Source organism: Grammomys surdaster, unplaced genomic scaffold (assembly GCF_004785775.1).
Source record: "Grammomys surdaster isolate TR1022 unplaced genomic scaffold, NIH_TR_1.0 198, whole genome shotgun sequence".
Classification (NCBI taxonomy): domain Eukaryota; kingdom Metazoa; phylum Chordata; class Mammalia; order Rodentia; family Muridae; genus Grammomys; species Grammomys surdaster.
Genome location: NW_021604643.1, coordinates 2,035,609 through 2,056,629, shown reverse-complemented (window position 1 = coordinate 2,056,629; position 21,021 = coordinate 2,035,609). Strand labels below are relative to the sequence as shown.

Below are 21,021 nucleotides of genomic sequence, written 5' to 3'. Positions count from 1 at the left end.
ACAGACTTCCTAGATGTCAGAAATTCTTTACCTAAAGAATAGTTTCGGCAACTTCAGAATGTATGAAAATAACAAATCATAAAACTATCACTAAAATCAGACAACATAAGCATGCTGAATTTTGCATACTGATGTGAACATTTTAACTGTTTTGAAATTTCTTTACCAGTAATATTATTATTATTATTATTATTATTATTATTATTATTATTATAGTATAAGGATTATTAATTTTCCCCCTTTGAAATTTCAGCTAGTTGACACACATTTGCCTCCCTTCCCTTCTGAGATCATATGAAAATAATAAAATAAATACATAATGGTGTATCTATAGAGGAGTTAAAATACGCAATATGTGGGAGCATGTACATAAAAGAAAGTAAAACAGCCAAAATGCTTAAGGCAGGTACGTAGCAGATTCTTGTAGAACGTGAGACCTAGTGGTTGCTGTATAATTTTAAGAACTGCAAATTAAAACTGTTTGATTTCATATTACCCTAGACAGCAGAGCAAAGCTCAATAAAATAAATGACAGAAAATAGTGTGAGGTTGTGGGAGAAAGGGAACACTTCTTTGTTCCTGGTGGAAGTGAAAACTGGTACAATAAATATGGAAGTAAGTGTGCTTGTTCCTTGGGTAGCAGGAAATAGAGCTACCTCAAGATGTAGCTATACTACTCTTAAATATATGCCCAAGACTCAATATCTACTACAGAGACACCTGTTCATCCATGTTCATTACTGTTCTATTTAGTATGTTCAGAAACTGGAAATAGCCTAGAAGTCCATCGTAAGTGAAAGAATTGGGAAAATGTAGCATACCTACACAAAGTAACATTACTCCACTGTTAAGAAAAATGAAATTAGCCTTCCGCCCTCTCTACCTGGTCCTTTCTGCTTGGAAAGACTCCTAGCTGGTCTGCTCTCGAGAAGACAACATATCCTGACCCATTCTAGAGGATCTGCTGTACTCAGAGCAGTTGACTCCTAGCTGGTCTTCACACCTGAAGACACCATTTCCTGAATCATCCTAGAGGATCCACTGCACTCAGCAGAGAAAGCTGGACTTCCAGGAGATCTAACACACTCAGGATCATAGGATTTCAGGATCCTAGAGGCAACCTGAGTCACAGGCACTCTTACACCTAGGATCTCAGGAACACAGGATCACAGAGACAGCTGGACTCTGAGGAGTTTGGGCACAGCCAAGGTAAAAGGAGAGACAGGCTCCAGTCAGTGACAGTGAGTACAGGTAGCACTAGAGTTAACCAGATGGCAAAAGGCAACTGCAAGAACACAAGCAACAGAAACCAGTGTTATTTGGCAAGATCAGAAGCCAGTTATCCCACCATAACAAGTCCTGGATATCCTTTCACACCGGAAAAGCAGGATTCAGAATTAAAATCAATTCTCATGATGATGATAGAAGATTTTAAGAAGGACAAATAACTCCCTTAAAGAAATACAGGAAAACACAGGTAAACAGGTAGAACCCCTTAAAGAGGAAACACAAAAATCTCTTAAAGAATTGCAAGAAAACACAACCAAACAGATGAAGGAATTAAAGAAAACCATCCAAGATCTAAAAATGGAAGTAGAAACAATAAAGAAATGACAAAGGGAGACTACCCTAGAGATAGAAAACCTAGGGAAGAGGTCAGGAGGCATAGACACAAGCATCATCAACAGAATACAAAAGATAGAAGAGAGAATCTCAGGTCCAGAAGATACCATGGAAAACATTAATACAACTGTCAAAGAAAATGCAAAATGAAACCCTGTCTTGAAAAAACAAAAAACAAAACAAAACAATGCAAAATGAAAAAAGCTCCTAACCCAAAACATCCAGGAAATCCAGGACACAATGAGAAGACCAAACCAAAGGATAATAGGTATAGATGAGAGTGAAGATTCCCAACTTAAAGGGCCAGTAAATATCTTCAACAAAATTATAGAGGAAAACTTCTCTAATCTAAAGAAAGAGATGCCCATGGACATACAAGAAGCCTAGAGAACTCCAAATACACTAGACCAGAAAAGAAATTTCTCCCATCACATAATAATCAAAACATCAAATACACAAAACAAAGAAAGAATGTTAAAAGCAGTAAGGGGAAAGGGTCAAGTAACATATAAAGGCAGACCTATAAGAATTACACCAGACTTCTCACCAGATACTATAAAAGCCAGAAGATCCTGGACTGATATCATACAGACCCTAAGGGAACACAAATGGCAGCCCGGACTACTATACCCAGCAAAACTCTCAATCACTATAGATGGAGAAACCAAGATATTCCATGACAAAACCAAATTTACACAATATCTTCCCACAAACCCAGCACTTCAAAGGATAATTGATGGAAAACTCCAACACAAGGAGGGAAACTACAACCTAGAAAAAGCAAGAAAGTAATCTTCCAACAGCCCCAAAAGAAGATAGCTGCACAAACATAATTCCACCTCTAATAACAAAAATAACAAGAAGCAACAATCATTTTTCCTTAATATCTCTTAATATCAATGGACTCAATTCCCCAGTAAATAAATGTAGACTATCAGACTGGATACATAAACAGGACCCATCATTTTGCTGCATACAGGAAATGCACCTCAGTGACAAAGACAGACACTACCTCAGAGTAAAAGGATGGAAAACAATTTTTCAAACAAATGGTCCCAAGAAACAAGCTGGAGTAGCCATTCTAATATCAAAAAATATCAACTTTCAACCAAAAGTAATCAAAAAAGATAAGGAAGGACATTTCATACTCATCAAAGGAAAAATCTACCAAGATGAACTGTCAATTCTGAACACATATGCTCCAAATGCAAGGGCACCCACATTCATAAAAGAAACTTTACTAAAGCTCAAAGCACACATTGCACCTCACACAATAATAGTGGGGGATTTCAACACTTCACTCTCAGCAATGGACAGATCTTAGAAACAGAAACTAAACAGAGACACAATGAAATTAACAGAAGTTATGAACCAAATGGATTTAACAGATATCTATAGAACATTTCATCCTAAAACAAAAGAATATACCCTCTTCTCAGCACCTCATGGTACCTTCTCCAAAATAGACCATATGATTGGTCACAAAACAGGCCTCAACAGATAGAAGAAGATTGAAATAGTCCCTTGCATACTGTCAGGTCACCACCGACTAAGGCTGGTCTTCAATAACAACAAAAACAACGGAAAGCCCACATACATGTAGAAACTGAACAACATTCTACTCAATGATAACTTGGTGAAGAAAGAAATTAAAGACTTTTTAGAATTTAATGAAAATGAAGTCGCACCGGGCGGTGGTGGCACACGCCTTTAATCCCAGCACTAGGGAGGCAGAGGCAGGCGGATTTCTGAGTTCGAGAGTTCGAGACTAGCCTGGTCTACATAGTGAGTTCCAGGACAGCCAGGACTATACAGAGAAACCCTGTCTCAAAGAAAAAACAAAAAACAAAAAACAAACAAAACAAAAAACAAAAAAAAGAAAATGAAGTTGCATCATACCAAAACTTATGGGACACAATGAAAGCAGTGCTAAGAAAAAAACTCACAGCTCTGAGCACCTACAAAAAGAAACTAGAGATAGCATACACTAGCAACTTGACAGCACATCTGAAAGCTCTAGAACAAAACAAACAAAAAAAAAAAACAAAGCAAAAAAACAAAACAAAGAAATACACCCAAGAGGAGTAGAAGGCAGGAAATAATCAAACTCAGAGCTGAAATCAACCAAGTAGAAACAAAAAGAACTATACAAAGTATCAACAAAACCAAGAGCTGGTTCTTAGAAGAAATCAACAAAATAGATAAGCCTTTAGCCAGACTAACCAGAGGGCACAGAAACAGTATCCAAATCAATAAAATCAGAACTTAAAAGGGAGACATAACAACAGAAACTGAGGAAATTCAAAAGATCATCAGACCCTACTATAAAAGCCTATACTCAACGAAACTGGAAAATCTGGATGAAAAGGATAATTTTCTAGACAGACACCAGGTAACAAAGTTAAACTAGGAGCAGATAAACCGTCTAAACACTCCCATAACTCCTAAAGAAATAGCAGCAGTCATTAAAAGTCTCCCCACCAAAAACTGATTAAAAAAAATAAGAAAAAAAAAAGCCTAGGCCCAGATGGTTTTAGTACAGAATCCTACCAAACATTCAAAGAAGACCTAATACCAATTCACTTCAAACCATTTCACAAAATACAAACAAAAGGAATGCTATTCAATTTGTTCTATGAAGCTAATGATCATACCTAAACCACAGAAAGACCCAGCAAAGAAAGAGACCTTCAGACTAATTTACCCTGTGAGTATCAATGCAAAAATACTCAATAAAATTCTCGCAAACTGAATCCATGAACACACAAAAACAATCATCCATCATAATCAAGAAGGCTTTATACCAGGAATGCAAGAATGGCTCAATATGATTCCACCTCACACCAGTCAGAATGGCTAAGATCAAAAACACAGGTGACAGCACATGCTCGCAAGGATGTTGAGAAAGAGGAACACTCCTCCACTGTTGGTGGGATTGTAAACTGGTACAACCACTATGGAAGGCAGTCTGGCAGTATCTCAGAAAATTGAACATAGTGTTACCTGGGGACCCAGCTATACCACTCCTGGGCATATACCCAAAAGAAGTTTCAACATACAACAGGGACACATGCTCCACCATGTTCATAGCAGCCTTATTTATAATAGCCAGAAGTTGGAAAGAACCCAGATGCCCTTCGACAGAAGAATGGATGCAGAAAATGTGGTACATTTATACAATGGAGTACTACTCAGCTATTAAGAACAATCAGTTCACAAAATTCCTAGGCAAATGGATGGAGTTGGAAAATATCATCTTGAGTGAGATGACCCAATCTCAAAAGGACATACATGGTATGCACTCACTGATAAGTGGATATTAGCCCAAAAGCTCACAATTTCTAAGAATCTACATATAGACCACATAAAACTCACATAGAAGAAGGAAGATCAAAGTATGAATGCGTTGGTCCTTTCTAGAAGGAGTATCAAAAGTTTCAACCAGAACTCCCAAAGTCTAAACCAGAGAGCACAACGGGAGGGACTCACGCACCTGTATAGGGAATTGAGGGTGACCTTGTTAGACTTCAGTGAAAGTGGAGGACCAAGGTCCCCGAAAGTTTGGATCCCCTACTGTGTGGGAATTTGAGAGCAGGGAGATAGGACTGGGAGGATGTTTGGAGCACACCATCACAAAAATTAGGAGGAGGGGGTATGGGATAAGGGATTTTGGGGGAGAATGAGAAAGGAGATAACATTGAAGGGTAAATACGTATAATATCCAATAAAAAACCCACACAGATAAAGGATTTTTTAAAAAAGGGAGTTTACTTATTTTAAATTAATTTCAAAAGTTTCTAGGAGTTGCAAATTGGCTAAGATCCTATTTTAAGCTCTCCACAAAAGAACTTAAACCTCTGTCCAATATTCTCAAGAGAGAGGTAAACCCTAACTTCCTCAACAGTTAATTGACAAAAGAGAGGTAATCTCACAAAAAGTAGAAAAAGCTATTTCTAATCGATATATCATATAGTCTGATTAATTGTCAGTGGTGCTATAAAAGTCCTTTGACAAAAGATTATTAATATAGATTTATATATCCTTAAATAAGGTCTTCATGACTCTCTGAGTGTGGAAGGAGCAACTGTTGGCACTTCTGCCCTGATTTTACAAGAACTCTGAAAAATTGGCTTTAAAAACAAAAGAGGGGGAACGGTACCCCTCAGAAGGAGTCCCCCTGAAATACTCTCCATCATGCCTTGTTCACTTTTCTCTCTCTAAAGCTGAAAGCTCATGGCAAATCTCTTGCTGACCATGTTGGTGACCTCGGGCACCACCAAGACCAACAAAACTTTGCCACAGATATGGAGAAGGACCCTCATACCCGTAAAGGGAATGCCCCAGACCCAGTTCCCTTATGGAGCCGAGGACTGATATGCCTGTCCAATACCACAGAAGGCACAGCTAACCGGCTACCACAAATATCAATGAAAAAAATAGATACCCTCACAAAGCCAGGCCCAACCATAAATACGATGAATAACAATTTACATCCAGGGAAGAGAAATCTCCCTGAGAATCCCCTTCTTTTTTCTTTCCAGGTAAAAATGCATCACCTGTGATGCCGGCTGTTAGAAGTTCTAATCCAGATGGGCCAGAAGCCAGGATCCTCGCCCTTACCCTCAACCCCTACCTTTTCCCACCTGCACAAGGTCCCCTGAAGCTTGGCAACTGCAAGATACTGCTTGGCAACTCCAGATAGACTCAAAGCAGTGTACCATATCATCTGAAGAATAGCAAGGATACCATAACTCAAGCAGTGTACCATATCTTCTGAAGAATAGCAGGTTGCAGTCCTCCTCGCCCCCACGAATAACTAGGACCTGCCGGTCGGGTCAAGTGCACCCAGACGTGGGGCTCGAGGCACGGACCCCTCTGGACGGACCCTCATTGAGAGGATGTGCGCACTACATCAAGATTGAGCGAGACAGAGATCGTCGCCGGCGACCTGTCATCCACGGAACCAGGTTGATGTTGCCATCAAGAAGACGGTTGAAGTTCATTACCATCAGCCAAAAATTGAAGAGGATCCAGAAGTGACTCTGAAGGAGACTGACACAGCTGCCAGCTCCCCTGCCTCCCACTACGGTCGACCGCTAGACTTCCACGCCCTCCAGAAGGGTTCCTGGTATGCCTGGCTTTGCCCTCGCTTCTCTCACTAGAGAGCTTGGCCTCTTGATCACCACAACAAAAATTGGCTTTTTCCTAAACCAAGGCCGCCCTTGATATGGCCGCTAACATTGGGGAGCCTTCCTTTATGACAATATTACACCCCAAACTGACAAATGGTTGGTAACTTGAACATTTACAAGAGACTAGGATGGCTGAGAGTTAGCCCAATGACGGGATTATTGTAGGTCCACTTCCCAGGGGCCCACCCAATGCAGCCGAAAAGGAGTGCATGGTGCTGGGAGTGGGTGCAGCCTACATGGCCTAAGACAGGGCTCTCACCCTCCTTTCACGCACGTCGGAGTCCCTTGACATTGCCCATCATCGACAGCCTAAAACCTTCAACCATCGATGTGACTCGTCTCACATCAGTGTTTTGGGGTTGTGAACTTGTCTAAGACCCCCCATAATTAGACATCCAAATTCAAAATTCACATAGTTGGGATTGATCATAAGATGCCTTCTCTAACTAAACAGAGAAGGGGGAGATGCCAGAAGCCAGGACCCTCGCCCTTACCCTCACCCCCTACCTTTCCCCACCTGCACAATGTCCTCTGAAGCTTGGCAACTGCAAGATCCTGCTTAGCAACTGCAGAGAGACTCAAAGCAGAGTACCATATCATCTTAAGAGTAGCAGGGAGACCATAACTCAAGCAGTATACTATATCTTCTGAAGAACAGCAGGTAGATCATAATTCAAGGCAGTGTACCGTATAGACCATGACATGTTTCAAGGCACAGGCCAAGAAGATTTTGTACTTTTCCACCACCTGGCCCCTCTTACCCCCTCCCCTTGTAAAACATGCTATAAAAAAGCATTTCATGTTCAAATAAAAAAAAGAAATTAAAAAAAAAAGAATGGCTCAATATACAGAAATCCATCAATGTAATCCACTATATAAACAAACTTGAAGGAAAAAAAAACACAGGATCATCTCACTTGATGCTGAGAAAGCATTTGACAAAATTCAACACCCCTTCATGGTAAAAGTCCTGGAAAGATCAGGAATTCAAGGCTCATACCTAAGCGTAGTAAAAGCAATATACAGCAAACCAGTAGCCAATATTGAACTAAATGGCGAGAAATTTGAAGCAATCTCACTAAAATCAGGTACTAGACAAGGCTGCCCACGCTCACCCTACCTACTCAATATAGTACTAGAAGTCCTAGCCAGAGCAATTAGACAATAAAAGGAGGTCAAAGGGAAAAGGGATACAAATAGGAAAGGAAGAAGTCAAAATACCACTATTTGCAGATGATATAATAGTATTCTTAAGTGATCCCAAAACTTCCACTAGAGAACTCCTAAACCTGATAAACAACTTCATCGAAATGGCTGGATATAAAATTAATTCAAACAAATCAGTAGCCTTCCTCTACTTGAACGATAAACAGGCTGAGAAAAACATTAGGGAAAGAACACCCTTTATAATAGTCACAAATAATATAAAATACTTTGGTGTGAATCTAACAAAGCAAGTAAAAAAATCTGTATGATAAGAACTTTAAGTCACTGAAGAAAGAAATTGAAGAAGATCTCAGAAGACGGAAAGATCTCCCATGCTCATGGATTGGCAGGATTAATACAGTAAAAATGGCCATCTTGCCAAAAGCAATCTACAGATTCAATGCAATCCCCATCAAAATTCCAACTCAATTCTTCATAGAGTTAAAAAGAACAATTTGCAAATTCATTTGGAATAACAAAAAACCCAGGATATCGAAAACCCTTCTCAACAATAAAAGAACTTCTCGGGGGAATCACCATCCCTGACCTCAAGCTGTACTGCAGAGCAATAGTTATAAAAATTGCATGGTATTGGCACAGAGACAGGCAGGAAGATCAATGGAATACAATTGAAGACCCAGAAATGAACCCACACACCTACGGTCACTTGATCTTTGACAAAGGAGCTAAAATCATTCAGTGGAAAAAAGACAGCATTTTCAACAAATGGTGCTGGTTCAACTGGAGGTCAGCATGTAGAAGGATGCAAATTGATCCATTTTTATCTCCTGGTACAAAGCTCAATCCAAGTAGATCAAGGACCTCCACATAAAACCAGATACACTGAAACTAATAGAAGAGAAAGTGGGGAAGAGCCTCGAATACTTGGGCACAGAGGAAAAATTCCTGAACAGAACACCAGTGATTTATGTTCTAAGATCAAGAACTGGCAAATGGGACCTCATAAAATTGCAAAGCTTCTGTTAGGCAAAGGACACTGTCAATAGGACAAAATGGCAACCAACAGATTGGGAAAAGATCTTTATCTGCATTACATCTGATAGAGGGCGAATATCAAATATATACAAAGAACTCAAGAAATTAGACTCCAGACAATCAAATAACCCTATTAAAAATGGGGTACAGAGCTAAACAAAGACTTCTCAACTGAAAAAATGTCGAATGGCCGAGCAGCACCTAAAGAAATGTTCAAAATCCTTAGTCATCAGGGAAATGCAAATCAAAATGACCCTAAGATTCCACCTCACACCAGTCAGAATGGCTAAGATCAAAAACACAGGTGACAGCAAATGTTGGTGAGGATGTGGAGAAAGACAGATTCCTCCATTGTTGGTGGGATTGCAAGCTGGTACAACCACTCTGAAAATCAGTCTGGCGGTTCCTCAGAAAATTCGACATAGTATTACCTGTAGACTTAGCTATACCACTCCTGGGCTTATATCCAAAAATGTTTCAACATATAACAAGGACACATGCTCCACTATGTTCATAGCAGCCTTATTTATAACAGCCAGAAGTTGGAAACAAACCAGATGTCCCTCAACAGAAGGATGGATACAGAAAATATGGTACATTTACACAATGGAGTACTACTCAGCTATTAAAAACAATGACTTCATGAAATTCTTAGGCAGAGAACAATATCATCCTGAGTGAGGTAACCCAATCACAAAAGAACACACATGGTATGCACTCACTGATAGTTGGATATTAGCCCAGAAGCTTGAAATACCCAAGATTCAACTCACAGACCACATGAAGCTCATGAAGAAGGAAGACCAAGTATGGGTGCTTCAGTCCTTCTTAGAAGGAGCAACAAAATACTCAAGGGAGCAAATATGGAGACAAAGTGTGGAGCAGAGACTGAAGGAGGGGCTGTCTGGAGACTGCCCCACCTGGGGATCCATCCCATGTGCAGTCACCAAAGGCAGCAACCCACCTGCACTATATAGTGGTACAAATGTTATGGGTGTAATAAATCACTGGGGGTTTTGTTTTGTTTTGGTTTGGTTTGGTTTGGTTTTTGGTGTGTGTGTGTGTGTGTGTGTGTGTGTGTGTGTGTTTTGTGTTTCTTGTTTATTTGTTTGTTTGTCAGCACTGAGACAGAAAAGTGGACACAGGTTCCACCCTCAATCAAAAAACTATTTGCAATTGATACCCATTGGCTGTCAACACAAAGGGAAAATCCATTTTCTACAATGGAGTGTCATGGAGTAAATCAACCACAGTCTAGGGCATGATTCATGCCCAGATGTAGTTGACCAAAACAAAACAAACTCTATGTATTTTTGTGGGAGAGGGAGTTTTGTGTTTTGTTTTATTTTGCCTTGGCATTTTATTTTGTTTGGCAATAAGGTTTTGGCAAAACCTTATTGGTGTTTGTTTGTTTTGATGTGTGTGTATGTGTTTGTGTGTGTGTGTGTGTTTGTGTGTGTGTGTGTTTGTTTGTTTTGATGTGTGTGTTTGTTTGTTTGTTTTGATGTGTGTGTGTGTATTTGTGTTTAAGAGAAAGAACATAAAGTTGAATGTGTAGGGAGGTAAGAATAATCTGTGAGGAGGTGAGAGAGGAGAGAAATGTGATTAAAATATATTGTATGAACAAAATGTTAATTTAAAAAATCTTTCCCTCTTCAACATTGTAATTTATTCTTTCCCCTCATGTGTAGAAATGTAAAGACTGTCTGAGGTAAAAGAATCAATGAGGAAGAAGGAGGGGAGGGCAATGTGGAAGAAGGAAAGACCAGATGGTAAAGTAAAAACTACCAAAATGAGTGAGTGTGTATGAACATGTCAGAGCAATTTATTAATTTATACAATTAAAACTACAGTATTTATAATCAATAAATAATAGTCTCAGTACTTCAGTAGATACTCTTACTGCTGTAAACTGAACTGTATTCTCTTCCCCATATTAAAATGCATGTGTTGAAATTGAAACTCAATGGACCTCAGAATACAAAATGTTTTTGGACACAGGGTCTCTAAAGAAGCCAATTCAAGTAAAATAAGATTATATCAGTGAACCCTAATATAATATGTTGCTGTTTTTATTAAACAGCAACAGAGTTTGTGTTTGTGTGTGTGTGTGTGAGAGAGAGAGGAGAGAGAGAGAGAGAGAGAGAGAGAGAGAGAGAGAGAGCGCTATGAGAATGAGAATTCAGACAAAATCAGACAGAGGGACACATACATGTTTTCCTGCAGAGCCTGATAGCATGACCAAATTGAATTGTATACCCCATAGAGGAAAATTTCAACACTCTTCCACTGACTAGGACTGCTGGAGAGGAATGCTTATTATCTCCAAACTATGAACCATAGCTCCACAGGTAGTCTACTGGAAAACATAGAGATTCAGAAGTACCACTGAGTAGAATTAGACAAAAATTGATTGAGCAGTACTCACTATATCACAATGACAGTTTTATACTCATTAACTTTAATCATTGCATATTAATCTCAACACAAAAGGTATCTTTGATGTCAAATATAAAACTTGAGAAACATTATTATTATAAAGTGATGTAAAGCCAAATGGGGGATGCTAAAGTTTTCACAAGGGGAGCAAAAAAAAGTTTATGCAGAGAAATGAAGAACAATCAGACTTTTACAGTCTACTATGCAGAAAACAAATGAGTATCTAGATAGTGTTCTCAGGGAAATGATTTAAAATTTCCTATATGAAGGCAAATAATGTCTTCCGCAGGAAGAAAAAGTAAGGATATCTGAAGATGTCACACATAACTTTTAGAAGTAATCACTAAATGTTACAGTTCAGCAAGAAAGAAGATGAATCCTAAAAGAAAATGACAGTGAAAAGCTCACTAATAATGTGCTAAATTGAAAGGAATATTGGGTGAATATTGAGTATGTAGAGAACAGAGTCCACACTCTTGGCATTGGTGAAAAGTTGTTCTTGGTCTGGGAAGCAATTTCCCACATTAGGAATATGGGCTCCAGGAGGAAGAGGGTTCTTCATATGGCATGCCCTCTCTTTAGGATGCTTAAGAGAGAGAAACACTTTGGGCTTGGCCACAAACATGAGAAGCAGTTCTTTACGTGATGTGACTCTGCCTGTTTTCCAACACAAGGTCCTTAATGGACTCTGACCCATATTAGGATGATAGTTTCAAACATCGTCCTCTCTTTCCCCACCAGCCCCAGTAAGATAAAAGGCTTCAGCTTGTCCACTGTCTAGCAATCTAGAAGAAACCCTCAGTGTATCCTAAGTACTTTCCAACATTCCTAAGTAGAAATGACTGTTACCAGGATGCAGACACAAAGAAACTAAAGCCAGGCAATAATAACACATAAGAGGAAAAGTCAATTGGCGCTAAAGAATTTAATAACTATTGAAAAGAGAATTAAGAATATAAGCATTAGGAACCATCCAAGCAGATACAAATTTAAAAATGAACATTCAAACAGCAGAAATAAAATTTTAACTATCAAACTACTCAAAGTGAAAAAGTGATAAAGATAATTTGATGAATACAATAAAATACAAAAAGCATGTAGTACATACAACGCATAAAAGGAAATGGTCAAAGTATGAGCATGTCAGTAATAAAAATTAACTGAGAATCAGCTGCCCTGTTGGAAGAATTAGTTCTTCCGTGAAAGAGGATCTGTGCAGGAATTTCTATACAAGATGAATTGAGGAAGAAGATAAGTTTTCAGAGTACAGGGTACTCTGCAACAGGTGGCCCAGATAGAAAAAGGTGTGATGACAAAGCAGTGTTGCCTGCCTACTGGCCTGTGCTTCCTAGTGGTTAGCATGCTGTCCCTGTTGTTCTTGTCGTTCTTGTTGTTGTTGCTGTTGTTGCTGCTGCTGCTGCAATCTTTAGTGAAATCAGACTTCAGTTTCTTCGGCCTTCATTGTGAACCAAAGAGTTTCTACTCCTCAGGATATTCTTCATGTCCTCAGTACTAGATTAGGAACGCTGGGGTATCCAGACTCATAGGCTGAGAAGCTCCTGGGTTCTCAGTCTCTCCAGCATACATATGTCCACTGTTAGACTCTCCAATCCATATTACATAAGCCAAACTAGTAAATCCTCCTTTAAAATACACACACACACACACACCCCTTATTGTGTCTGTTCCTCTAGAAAACCCTTCCTACCTAATACAGGAGATGCATATTTGTGTGTATATATGTAATGTCAGTGGTTGTTAGGGCAGAGAAAGAATAGTGTGACATTGGATAAACGGGAGAGTGAAGGCCAGAAGAAACAGACTTTTTTTTTTTTTTTTTTTTTTTTGGTTTTTCGAGACAGGGTTTCTCTGTGTAGCCCTGGCTGTCCTGGAACTCACTCTGTAGACCAGGCTTGAACTCAGAAATCCGCCTGTCTCTGCCTCCCAAGTGCTGGGATTAAAGGCGTTTGCCACCACTGCCCGGCGAAACAGACATCTTTAATGGAATTTTCTGGTTACACTAAAAAAGAAATGAGAAGCTGTCAGTAGTGAGAGTCAATAGGGCCCAGGGCTGATCCAACGGAGCATGTTCAAGGACACAGTGTTATTAGTCAAAGGACAGCTGAGTTGAGATGTGGCATGGACTGGCTGGGGTGAGAAAAAGGCAGGTTACTGCAGGAATGAACTAGTGATGGGCTGGAAACGGGGACAAGAGATGGTGGCCAAAGAAGCACATGTGGTCAAGAGAAGCCTGGTGAGGTTTTGAACGCACAATGTTCTAAATGCACACCGTGTGCATTTAGAAATGTTCAGGTGCTTCTAGCAGTTAGGGGGTGGGAAGATTTCCCAGGGGAGGCACCTCAGAGGAAGCAGCAGGAGATGATATATGGGGAGAGTACGGACAGGAAGCTCCCCTGAAGCACTGCCAAAAGCAGGAAAAGAAAAGCACCTTTGGTGAACTCTGCCACAGGCAACTGCTGTTGATGGCTGATGGCATTTTGAGTCAATGAGGCCATGCATGGGATAAAGATGTGAGAGGAAGATCAGGACCCTTCCTGTCCAGGATGCTGATTCAGTAGGAGCAGGAGATTACAGCAAATTGTGATCTGAAGAAATAACTGAGCTCTCCAGATGTACTGGAGAAAACAGCGGACTTCCAAAGCACCTGGGGTTCATGCTGAAGGACATGGGACCATCTAGGCATTAAATTTCTACATTTTAACTATCTGAAGAATTTGTTTAAATATTTTATTTTATATGAATTTGCTTGGTCTCTGGAGCGTTATAATAAAAACACTTCCATTCAGTGTGGTTCATGTGTAGAGGAAGGAAAGATCCCTTAGATATAAAATGGAAGGTAACAAGAAATTGACTAGAGGTGTGCTCTCCTGTTGAGTCTTACCCACATGTGTCACAGTGGGGAAAAAATATGCTATTATTCCCATAGAATTCTCCAGGAAATTTACTGTTAGGTTGCAAACTCAGGGCAAATGGATAACTGAGGTGCCTATTTAACATATAAAAGCCGCTTCGGGAACTGCAGGTTACCATGAAGACATAGTCAAGTTCAAGGACCACACTACACACAACCAGCCCTCCAAATGGCCCAGAAATGGCATCAAGAAACTCCAGTCACAGAGATAAGAATCTGTTAAGGGGCTTGACCTCAAGTTCCTGAAGAACATGTGCTTTGCCAAGAAGCACAAGAAAGGCCTGAACAAGAGGCAGAGCAACAATGCAAAGGCAGTGAGTGCACGCGCAGAGGCCATCAAGGCCCTTGTGAAGATTCAGGCCATCAAGCCCAAGATGCCAAAGGGCCCCAGCCGCAAACTCAGCCTTCCAGATTTCATCGTTTACCCCAAGCTTGAGAAGAGGATTCAAAGCTAGGTGGCCAAGGGTCGTAGGCTGTGCCAACCCAAACCTAAGATTCAAACCAAGGCAGAGGCCACAGTTTCACCTAAGGCCCAGGCTTCAGTTCCATCTCAGGCTCCCAAAGGTGGCCCCGCCCCTGTGAAGGCCCCATAGGAAAAAGCTTCTGCCAATTTGAACACAGATGGACTGCTGGGACACACCGTCCTACACACTATTTGCAGATGACCTATGTCCTATGCTGTTTTTACAAACAAACTTGAGGCAAGAAAAAAAAAACAGATGCTGCTGCCTGGTTCTCAGAATGGCAAGTACTTCTTACAGAATGATCCTAGCTTATATACCTCCCCCTCACACCACACATGCTATGCTAAAGCTTTCCAGCCTTCCCTTCTCCCAGTCTTACCTTCCCTGAGTCCTACATAACTCAGCCATTTTGGCTACATGTTCTCTTGGTCTCTTGATCCTCTTGGTTTCCAGGTGGTCTCTTTGATCCCTCTCTCTCTTTTCTATCTCTCTCTCTTTTCTATCTCACACACACACAAACACACACTCAGTGTCATAGTTAGGATTTTATTGTTGTGAACAGACACCAAGACAAAGGCAACTCTTTTTTCCCAATAACATTTTATCTTTTAGTGAAATAATCACTGTATGAAACATAGATCATAATATCTATGTTTACAGTCGAGAACATAAAAGGGTCCGAAGGGGGAGTATTTTGTTCAGAGTTGAACAATAGTAAGTAATTAATGTCTAGATCTCTTTTCACTACACAATGCTCATACTGAGGTTTTTCTGAGGATAGGTGTAGTGGGAAATGTAAAAACTAATTCACACTATCGTCAGCAAGGTACTGGCAGCCTTGTTCTCATCTTGTCAGACTCTCTGACCCGGAGCTTTGAAATCTCTCCACCCAGCTAGCTAAGTTCTCATGGTGGGTCACTGCTACAACAACCCCACACTTCCAAATTCCTGTGGCTGGTTCAGGTGCCGCCACCGTACCTTTTCTCTGGAACTTGAGTTGCCACGTGAAGGGAAACACCTCACAATTTTAGTTTAGAATCAAAAGGCAAAACAATCACTGGGCACAACTAGCATCCTAGTATGTAAGCCATTCTAAAGTTAAATCATCTGATAGCAGATCCCAACGGATCAAACACCTAAACCAGAGGTCTCTGCTACCTACATTTTGACTCCATCGTCCTTTCCATCCAAAAGCTAAAGGCAACTCTTATCAGGACAACGTTTAATTGGGGCTGGCTTGCAGGTTCAGAGGTTCAGTCCATTGTCATCAAGAAAGTATCCAGGCCGATGTAGGACTGGAGGAGCTGAGAGTTCTACATCTTCATCCAAAGGCAGACAGGAGAAGATAGGCTTCCAGGCAGCTAGGAAGAGGGCCTCAAAGCCCATATCCACAATTACAAACTTCCTATAACAAGGTTATACCTACTTCAACAAGGCCACACCTCCTAATATGCTACTCCCTGGGCAAAGGATATTCAAACCACCACATTCCACTTCCTGGCCACCATAGGCTTGTTCAAACACATGATTCTGTGGGGGCCATACCATACTACAAAATACATTTAATCTAACTCCAAACGTCCTCATAGACTATAGCACTCTCAACAATGTTAAAAGTCCAAAGTTCAAAGTCTCTTCTGAGATTCATGAAATCTCATGAATTATAATCCCATGTAAAGTCAAAAATACTGGACCAAAGCAAGACAGAAAACCAGCTGGGCAAACTCCATGTCTCCCTGTCTCCATGTCTGATGTCAAAGTACTCTTCAGATCTCCAACTCCTTTCACCCTTGTTGACTGCTGTTGGCAGATCTGTATTCAGCAGCAACAAACTTCATTCTCTTGGGCTGATTCCACTCCCTACCTAATGTGGCTGCTACCTACATTTTGACTCCATCGTCCTTCCCATGCAAAAGTCAAAGGCAATTCTTATCAGGGCAACGTTTAATTGGGGCTGGCTTGCAGGTTCAGAGGTTCAGTCCATCATCATCAAGGAGGGAGGATGGCAGTATCCAGGCTGATGTGAGACTGGAGGAGCTGAGAGTTCTACCTCTTCATCCAAAGGCAGACAGGATAGGTAGCAGCTTTCCTAGACAGGTATCCCACTGCTATGATATCTTTAACATCTTGGGATAGTCAAGGGAACTTCAACTTTATAGCTTCTTATTCCAATGTCTAGGATCCACACATGATCTTCTGTTTGGGTCACATCTCCAGCTCTGCCTTCTGTAGCACTCTAGGCTCTGGTTGACTCCATTCCACTGCTGCTGCTGTTCTTGGTGATCATCCCATCATACCAGCATCTCTGATACACTGGGGTCTTCTGCTCCAACTAGTTTGCACTTTCACCAATAGCCTCTGAAAGGCTCTATTCATAGTGTCAAACCTCAACTTCTTTGCATGACTCCTTCAGTACTGGACCATCAACTGCAACTGAGGCTGCACCTTCACCAGTGGTCTTTCTTGGCCTCTTACAGTTCCAAGCCTCAGCTGGTCCCCATGACCTCTTCATACCTCCAAAACCAATACTACCTGGGTGATTCTTACACATTACCAAGTCCAGCTGCAGCAGGTACAACCTTGGCTATCTCTAGAACACAGCTCTTTTGTGCTCTCAGAAAACACTTCCCAGAAGATTTCACCTCAGTGATGCTGGCCTCTTCTTAATCACTAATTTCTTAGCTCCAGCTAACCAGCATCAATTGTCCCAGTAGTTCCTTCTATTCTTGACTCTACAGCCAGAGCCACATGGCCAAAGCTGTCGAATTCTGCTGCTTGATGGGGCTGGAACATGGCACTCTTACCTGTTACATTATCACCAGCTTTCTGTTGTCCAAATCCTTCACTACCTAAACTTGGATGTTCTGGAACTTGCTCTGTAGATTGACCTTGAACTCAGAGATCTGCATGGCTCGGTCTTCTGAACGCTGAGGTCAAAGGCGTGTACCACCAGGCCTGGATTTAAGCTTTTTCTCTATTTAGAACTTGCTCTATACCAGGCTGGCCTTGAACTCAGAGATATGCTTGCCTCTGTCTCCTGGGATTAAAGGTATGTATCACCATGCTTGGACCTAAGGTTAGCTAGTTGGGCTCTTGCCCCAAAATTAGCAGTTGCTTAATGTGTTTATCTCCTTGAACATAGTATTCAACTCCATTTCACTTCCTTGTGCCCCTTTATTACCATACATTTTATATTTTACTTTCTCACCTTGCACCTTTTCATTAAAACACTCTCCATAAAAGTGAACGTTAATAATCACAAAACAGAATTTGTGCCAGGCTGTTTTGAGACTTCCTTTATCAATGCAATTAATCTAAACCTCTTCTCCTTAGCCTCAGGCAGTCTCTTCTGACAATGGCAAAAACCAGCCATGTTCTTCACCAAAATATTACAAAAAGAGTCTCTAGGCTGCATACTAACAGTCTTCTCCATTGAAACCTCTTGGGCCAGCAGGCCTAAATAGTTCAAATCACCCTCAGCACCACCTTCTTCCATATTCCCACTAGGATAGCCCATTAAGCCCCACTTAAAGCATCCCCCTGCTTTCTAAATCCAAGGTCTCAAGATCCACATTCTTCCAAACAAAAGCATGGTCAGGCCTATCACAGGAATACCCCAGTCCCTGGTACCAACTTCTGTCTTAGTTAGGGTTTTACCTCTGTGAACAGACACCATGACTAAGGCAACTCTTATAAGGACAATACTTAAATGGGGCTGGCTTATAGATTCAGAGGTTGAGTCCATTATCATCAAGGCAGGAACATGGCAGCATCCAGGCAGATGTGGCGTTGGAAAAGCTGAGAGTCCTACGTCTTCATTCAAAGGCAGCCAGGACTGACTTCCAGGCTGCTAGGCTTCCACCTGTTGTGTTGCTCACACCCTCTATCTGGCAAAGGCTTATCCAATGTTTAGTCTACACTCACCTGAATAACTGTAACTACAGAGAACCTCAAGGACTAAAATAGAATCATCTGATTCTCCCAAACCCAAGTCAGTATGGTCACCTGAAACAGCCTCAATTATCCACAAACCTTGGTAAGGGCAGAACTGTACCTTCCCTGTAACCCAATCATATTTTGAAATTCCAACTCTCAATACCTGTTTGGAAACAGAACCTTTAAAAATAAATGGTTAAGTTAAATAGAAGCCATTGTGGTGAACTCAAGTACAGTTTACTGCTTTTCTCAAAAGAAAGAGAAAGCTGGTAATACAAAAGAATAGTAGGGGTGCACATTCACAGAGAAGAGACATGTGTTAGCATACTGGGACAGCAGTCACTGCCAGTCTAGGGAGAAAATAATTTGGCCTCATTTTCATAGCCTCTGAGCTATGAAAAATCATGCTCTGGAAAACTAGGCAAACCTTCAGTGTAATGTTTCATTCTTATGCCTTTCTTTTCCCTACCATTAAATTCCATCCAGCTGTGACCACGAAAGGGTCAGGTATATTGGCTTCCAGGAGCCTGGGAACCACACTCATGAGAATTATGGCATGTCTCAAACTAAGGTCACCAGGGAAGGGTGCTAAAGGGCATGGAGGTTTGCCAAAGTCTGGATTTAGGGCAGAAGAAGAAAAGGGGCAAGGTCTGGGTAGACAAATCAGAATTTGTGTGAGAAGGAGGGAGGAATCATATCTGGGACAGTCAAGAATCATATCTATAAATGGTAAGAGTCCTTTGCAATTACAAGAAAACATTTAAGCATTTGTCTTGAAAAAAAATAAATAAGTGAATGAGTTGGTGCTAAAAGCTTGTCCTGCAAATGTAATCCTTTGAGCTTAGGCAGACTTGACAGCCAAGGCTTGGTATGGTTTCTGGGGACAGTTGTGCAACTTGTGGCTTTTGTTTCATTTCTTACCACTTAAAACTTCTCTGCACATTACTCAGTGATCTGAGTGGCTGACAGAGACCAGTGAGGATTCCATTAATACAGGGGGGACAGCTTACTTTCTAGGTATCTCCAAAATTTCTCAGCTGTTTATGAAACACTGTGATCCGAAGATGAAAAAGAGGCAATCTGACTTCTGAAAAACTAATGACCTAACATATTCCATTGACAAGTTTGCATTTTCATATAAACTGAAACCCAGATAGTACAATTATTTAGCAGCTTAGCCCAGGAGTTTGATGTGAGCTACATCAGAGTTTGACTCAGTTCCCATCACCTTGGCCACCAAGTCACTTGGCAAATTAACACTTTTGGGTTAAGTTCATTACCATCAAAATGACATAATAGTACATCACTCATAGGGTTATTGTAAGAATTAAATAGCATGGGAAGTGTAGTTATGTGGCCTGCATAACCCTAAGAGTTGGTGGCTTAAAATAGCAATTTTATTTTACTCATGATTTTGCAGCTAAAGCTTACAGTAAGAGATTGTCTAAATATTCACACTGCTTCAAGTATCAGTCAAGGTGATTTCTCAAGGGTTGAAGGATCTAAATCTAAGATGGCTCAGTTCTATACATGACATGCTGGTCCTAGTTGTCAGAGGGAGACTACCAACAGCTTCCAGCTACAGGCTGGTTTCTTCCCCATGGGGTTACTCTGGTTCCCTGCCTACTAGGTTCCAAGATGCCTGAGTAGAAGCTGGAGGGCTTCTTCTAACATAGTCCTACCTCCCAGAGGCCCACATCACTGCTGTCTACCAGTGAAACATGTCATTAGAGACTCAAGGGAATAAGAATTAATCTCTACTTTTCCTAAGTAAAATGGTAATTTGGGCCTGTCTAAAAATCAACCCCACTTCTGAAGTGTTTACCACAGTAACCACCATTGGCTCTTACCAGAAAGAACACAGAAGAACACAAGGCAGTTTTGTGGCTTAAATTGGACACAAAATAAGAGGCAGCGATTAGAAAGGACCATAGTTTAAGTGTTCTCTAGACACAACAGATCCACTGTACTCATGAACTCAGGTCAGCTCTAGATGCCCACCCAAGATCAACTAAGTCAACATTCTAGCACAGCAGAAAGAGTTCACAGGTCTCTACCCGACAACTGACAATCTACCCACAGTTACTGGCTCCTGGGGAAGAGTTGGTTTTCTTTTAGGGTATAGCCCCTATTAGATCACCCACATTGGAGTGGATGGTCCTACACCCAGAAATATATATGCACAGCACAAATTGGACTACAGTTGTTTTTACAAGAGGACCCAAAGATGGGG

The 21,021-nt window shown here is 40.9% G+C and overlaps 1 pseudogene; it reads left to right on the top strand.

Moving 5' to 3' along the window:
- The first annotated feature begins 363 nt into the window (after positions 1-363).
- LOC114623403 lies at positions 364-14,981 on the top strand (annotated as a pseudogene).
- The last annotated feature ends 6,040 nt before the right edge of the window (positions 14,982-21,021 follow it).